At 29.3% G+C, this 5,801-nt stretch overlaps 1 long non-coding RNA gene across 1 annotated transcript in view; it reads left to right on the top strand.

The window, feature by feature from the left end:
- Nucleotides 1–1,054: 1,054 nt before the first annotated feature.
- Nucleotides 1,055–5,801, top strand: part of LOC131998173 (uncharacterized) — an 87,697-nt gene continuing 82,950 nt past the window's right edge. Inside the window, exon 1 of the long non-coding RNA XR_009398629.1 lies at nt 1,055–2,028. This is a non-coding gene — a long non-coding RNA (uncharacterized LOC131998173). The remainder of the gene's footprint in view (nt 2,029–5,801) is intronic.

The following is a 5,801-nucleotide window of genomic DNA, read 5'->3' as shown; positions in this document are numbered from 1 at the left end:
TCATGTCATCTCATTTCATCTCATTTCATTCCATTTCATTTCATCCCATTTCATTTCTTTCATTCCATTCCATTCATTTCAATTCATTTCATATCATTTCATTTCATCTCATTTCATTCGATTTCAATTCATTTCCATTTCATTTCATTCCATTTCATTTCATTCCAATTCATTTCATTTCATTTCGTTTCATTCCAATTCATTCCATTTCATTTCGTTTCATTCCATTCCATTCATTCCATTTCAATCCAGTCCAGTCCATTTCATTTCATTTCGTTTCATTCCATTCCATTCCATTCCATTCCATTCCATTCCATTCCATTCCATTCCATTCATTCCATTTCAATCCAGTCCAGTCCATTTCATTACATTTCATTTCATTCCATTGCATTTCATTGCATTGCATTTCATTTCATTCCATTCCATTTTAACTCATTTCACTTCATTCCATTTTATTTTATTCTATTTTTTTTTTATTTTATTTTATTTTATTTCATTTTCATATTTTAACTATAGTTTAATTTAAAATAAACTTTTTGTAATTTTTTCTACTTCTTTAATGTTTTACAATACCTCACCTGCTTTATTTTTCTATTGGCTTGTATATCATCAGTCCTCACCTACACAATCACACTACAAACGAACCAACAACAACTGTTAACCATGTTCGGTTGCACTCAAGTAACATTTTAAGAGTATTAAAGCTTAAAGAGTCTATGCATGGTGGTTTTCGAAGACTCTCTTAACGAATGTTATTGCGGTAGTTGCTGGTATTGGTGGAAAGCTGAATGAATGGCTGGCTGGCTGGCTGTTCGGCATCGTCTTTTGGTGGTCCCGAATGGCTGTTAGCTTGCGATTGTGTGTGAGGTTGCGTTTTGGTTGTTCGTTGGTTGGTTGATTGGATGGGCAGTAGGAATTGGTAGTTCGTACATCAGTTCGACAAAATGGTTCGGTTCGATACGGTTGGGTTCAGTTTGGTTGGGAATTGACTTGAAAATGCGAGTATCTAGCGCATATTTGAACTAAACAACAGTTTGAAAACAATCAGTTGCAGTTAAACCGTAGCGCCGGCCGAACACGGTCTAACATTTTCACACGTTTGACTTTGTTAAACAACTGATTTTCTTTTCTTAAATTTTCCGTTGAATGAAAATTAATTAAACTTGGAAAAACGCAAGCCAATCAAACAAAAGGGGGAAGAAAAAATCTCAATACTTAATAAAGCCATGTGATTTGGAAAAAAGAGTAAAAAAAATTGTTAAAAAATAATACTTGAAAAAAATCTAGTTAATCCATTACCCGTCTAGAACGACTAACGAAATAATTAAATATTTTAAAGCCAAGCTTTAAAATAGAATTCTAGAGAGGGAGAGCCGTTAAGCAACGAACGCAAGAGCGGGCTTAGTTCAAATATTTGTTTTTACTGTGCGTGCCAGTGTTTGTGAGATTTGTTTCAAGCGCTTCTTTGTTTTTATTTTCGAAATATCTGTTTTTTCTTTGGTTTGGTTATTTTTTTTTAAACAAAACACAAAACAACAACCAGCTTGTGACGTTTTATTTTGGCAGAAAAAAAGGCATCACTTTAACCGCAATAATTATTCGGCTAGAGCAGAGAATTAAAAAAAAATGATAATAACAAATAAATTGATAATAATACTACGCTTGAATTGAATTTGTTTAAAGTTTTTTTTTGGCGCCTTTGCTGTTCAGTGTCAATGAAAATCTAAGAAAATTTATTAACACACAAAACAAAATGCCAATAACAATAACCGCAACTGCAGCAGCAGCAGTAGCAGTAGCTCTGGCAACAACAACTACAACACCACCTTTGAAATTGTGTTAAAATAATAACAAAAGAAATAAGGCTTTTTTGTTTTTGTTGCTTAAATTTGTAATTGAGCTGCTCGATATGCTCGACATGTAAATACTGCATTGTGTGCTGCGAAAGCGAGAGCGTGTGTGAACGCGATTGTTTTTGTTTTTTCTACACCTCGTAACGATGGAGCGTATGAGTGTTTTTAATTAAAGGTAATTAAGATTGTTTTATGTTTTATTAATGATACCCCCCATTGTTTGATCAAATATTTATTTTTATCATATCATGGGGGATTGAAATTAATTTGGCTAATTTCAAGGAGCATATGAAAATTTGTCAAGAGCTTTAGGCTAAGGATCTCTAAAGAGGTGGCTATTTTGATAACGATCCAACATAACCAGTATATAAGCGTAGGTTCGATTTCCATCAGAGGCTTTGGCCCGTCGGTACTGTGGTTTAAAGTGAGCTTGTATGCAGACTGTCACTATAACCTAAACTAGTTGGTTAGGTTATAGTGACAGTAGGACCTGTGGTGGTCTAATGCAACATTTCAAAATCGGGTAATAAATGTCCGGTTTATGGGTGAAAGACTTTCAATCGGGTTAAAGGTCTATATGGAGGCTACATTCAAATATAGTTCTATCTGAATAATACACTGGATTGGATGTCCAGGGGCCTAACATAACTCACTATGCCAAATTTAGGCAAAGTTAGGTTACATTTGTTCGTTTTAGGGAGCCAATATCTTAAATCAGGGATTGGGTCTATATGACAGATATATCCAAATAAGGTCCAGTCTTAACCATACCCTGCATGGATGTCGAAGGGACTGACATAACTCACTGAGCCTAATTTCAGAGATATTGGGCATTAAATGTGCGTTTTGTAGGCCCTAGTTCTTATATCGGGAGATTGGTCTATATGACAGCTATATCGAAATATGGTCCAATTTAGACAATACAAAGAAGAAAAAAAAAATTAAAAAAAAAATTAAATAAAAAAAAAATAAAATGAAATGAAATAAAAATAAAATAAAATAAATTAAAATAAAATAAAATAAAATAAAATAAAATAAAATAAAATAAAATGAATAAAATAAAATAAAATAAAATAAAATAAAATAAAATAAAATAAAATAAAGTAAAATAAAATAAAATAAAATAAAATAAAATAAAATAAAATAAAATAAAATAAAATAAAATAAAATAAAATAAAATAAAATAAAATAAAATAAAATAAAATAAAATAAAATAAAATAAAATAAAATAAAATAAAATAAAATAAAATAAAATAAAATAAAATGAATAAAATAAAATAAAATAAAATAAAATAAAATAAAATAAAATAAAATAAAATAAAATAAAATAAAATGAAATAAAATAAAATAAAAAAAAATAAAATAAAATAAAATAAAATAAAATAACATAAAACAAAATAAAATAAAATAAAATAAAATAAAATAAAATAAAATAAAATAAAATAAAATAAAATAAAATAAAATAAAATAAAATAAAATAAAATAAAATAAAATAAAATAAAATAAAATAAAATAAAATAAAATAAAATAAAATAAAATAAAATAAAATAAAATAAAATAAAATAAAATAAAATAAAATAAAATAAAATAAAATAAAATAAAATAAAATAAAATAAAATAAAATAAAATAAAATAAAATAAAATAAAATAAAATAAAATAAAATAAAATAAAATAAAATAAAATAAAATAAAATAAAATAAAATAAAATAAAATGAAATAAAATAAAATAAAATAAAATAAAATAAAATAAAATAAAATAAAATAAAATAAAATAAAATAAAATAAAATAAAATAAAATCAAATGAAATAAAATAAAATAAAAAAAAATAAAAAAAAATGAAATAAAATAAAATAAAATAAAATAAAATAAAATATAATAAAATAAAATAAAATAAAATAAAATAAAATAAAATAAAATAAAATAAAATAAAATAAAATAAAATAAAATAAAATAAAATAAAATAAAATAAAATAAAATAAAATAAAATAAAATAAAATAAAATAAAATAAAATAAAATGAAATGAAATGAAATGAAATGAAATGAAATGAAATGAAATGAAATGAAATGAAATGAAATGAAATGAAATGAAATGAAATGAAATGAAATGAAATGAAATGAAATGAAATGAAATGAAATGAAATGAAATGAAATGAAATGAAATGAAATGAAATGAAATGAAATGAAATGAAATGAAATGAAATGAAATGAAATGAAATGAAATGAAATGAAATGAAATGAAATGAAATGAAATGAAATGAAATGAAATGAAATGAAATGAAATGAAATGAAATGAAATCAGTTGAAATGAAATCAGTTGAAATGAAATGAAATGGAATGGAATGAAATGAAATAAAATGGAATAAAATGGAATGGAATGAAATGAAATGAAATGCAATGGAATGAAATGAAATGGAATGTAATAAAATAAAACAAGTAAGAGCGTGGTAAGTTCGGGCAGGCCGAATCTTATATACCCTCCACCATGGACGCATCTGTCGAGTTCTTTGCGCAGTATCTCTTTTTAGGCAAACAAAGAATAATGAATACGGACGGAGGAGGAGCTATATCAAGTTATAGTCCGATTTGGGGCTCAAGAAGCAAAATCGGTAGATCTGTTTATATGGGAGCTGTATCAAGCTATATATCGATTCTGATCATATTACACTCGTATATTGAAGGCCATGGGAGGAACCGTTGTACAAAATTTGTGCCAAATCGGATGAGAATTGCGCCCTCTAGAGGCTCAAGAAGTCAAAACCCATGATCGGTTTATGTGGCAGCTATATCAGGTTATAGACCGATTAGGACCATACCTAACACAGTTGTTGGAAGTGATAGCAAAACACTATGTGCACAATTTCAGTCAAATCGGATAAGAATTCTGCCTTCTAAAAGCTCAAGAAGTCAAGACCCAAGATCGGTTTATATGGCAGCTATATCAGGTTATAGACCGATTTAAACCATTCTCAGCACAGTTGTTGGAAGTGATATCAAAACACTATGTGCAAAATTTCAGTCAAATGGGACTAGAATTGCGCCCTCTAGAGGCTCAAGAAGTTAAGACCCAAGATCGGTTTATATGGCAGCTATATCAGGTTTTGGACCGATTTAGACCACACTTCGCACAGTTGTTGGAAGTGATAGCAAAACACTATATGGAAAATTTCAGTAAAATCGGATAAGAATTCCGCCTTCTAAAAGCTCAAGAAGTCAAGACCCAAGATCGGTTTATATGGCAGCTATATCAGGTTATAGACCGATTTAAACCGTTCTCAGCACAGTTGTTGGAAGTGATATCAAAACAATATGTAAAAAATTTGAGTCAATTTGGACAAGAAGTGCGCCCTCTAGAGGCTCAAGAAGTCAAGACCCAAGATGGGTTTATATGGCAGCTATATCGAAACATAGACCGATATGGCCCATTTACAATCCCAACCGACCTACACTAATAAGAAGTATTTGTGCAAAATTTCAAGAGGCTAGATCTACTCCTTCGTGCTTTCGACAGACAGACGGACGGACGGACAGACGGACGGACAGACGGACGGACAGACGGACGGACAGACGGACGGACAGACGGACGGACAGACGGACGGACAGACGGACGGACAGACGGACGGACAGACGGACGGACAGACGGACGGACGGACAGACGGACAGACAGATGGACGGACAGACGGACGGATATGGCTAGTTCGTCTTAAAATGTCACGACTGTCAAGAATATATATACTTTATGGGGTCTTAGACGCATATTTCGAGGAGTTACAAACAAAATGACGAGATTAGTATACCCACATCCTATGGTGGAGGGTATAAAAAATCAATTGACTATCTATTAATGTTCAATGTTGACAATGTTGATTAGAATTTTTTACCTTCTACATCTTAAGTTTCGCATTTCTAGTTTTGCTAAATGGCGCAAATTTTCCCATTTGCAATAAT

The sequence above is a fragment of the Stomoxys calcitrans genome, chromosome 5, assembly GCF_963082655.1.
Source record: "Stomoxys calcitrans chromosome 5, idStoCalc2.1, whole genome shotgun sequence".
Classification (NCBI taxonomy): domain Eukaryota; kingdom Metazoa; phylum Arthropoda; class Insecta; order Diptera; family Muscidae; genus Stomoxys; species Stomoxys calcitrans.
This window is presented reverse-complemented; position numbering and strand designations above follow the sequence as displayed.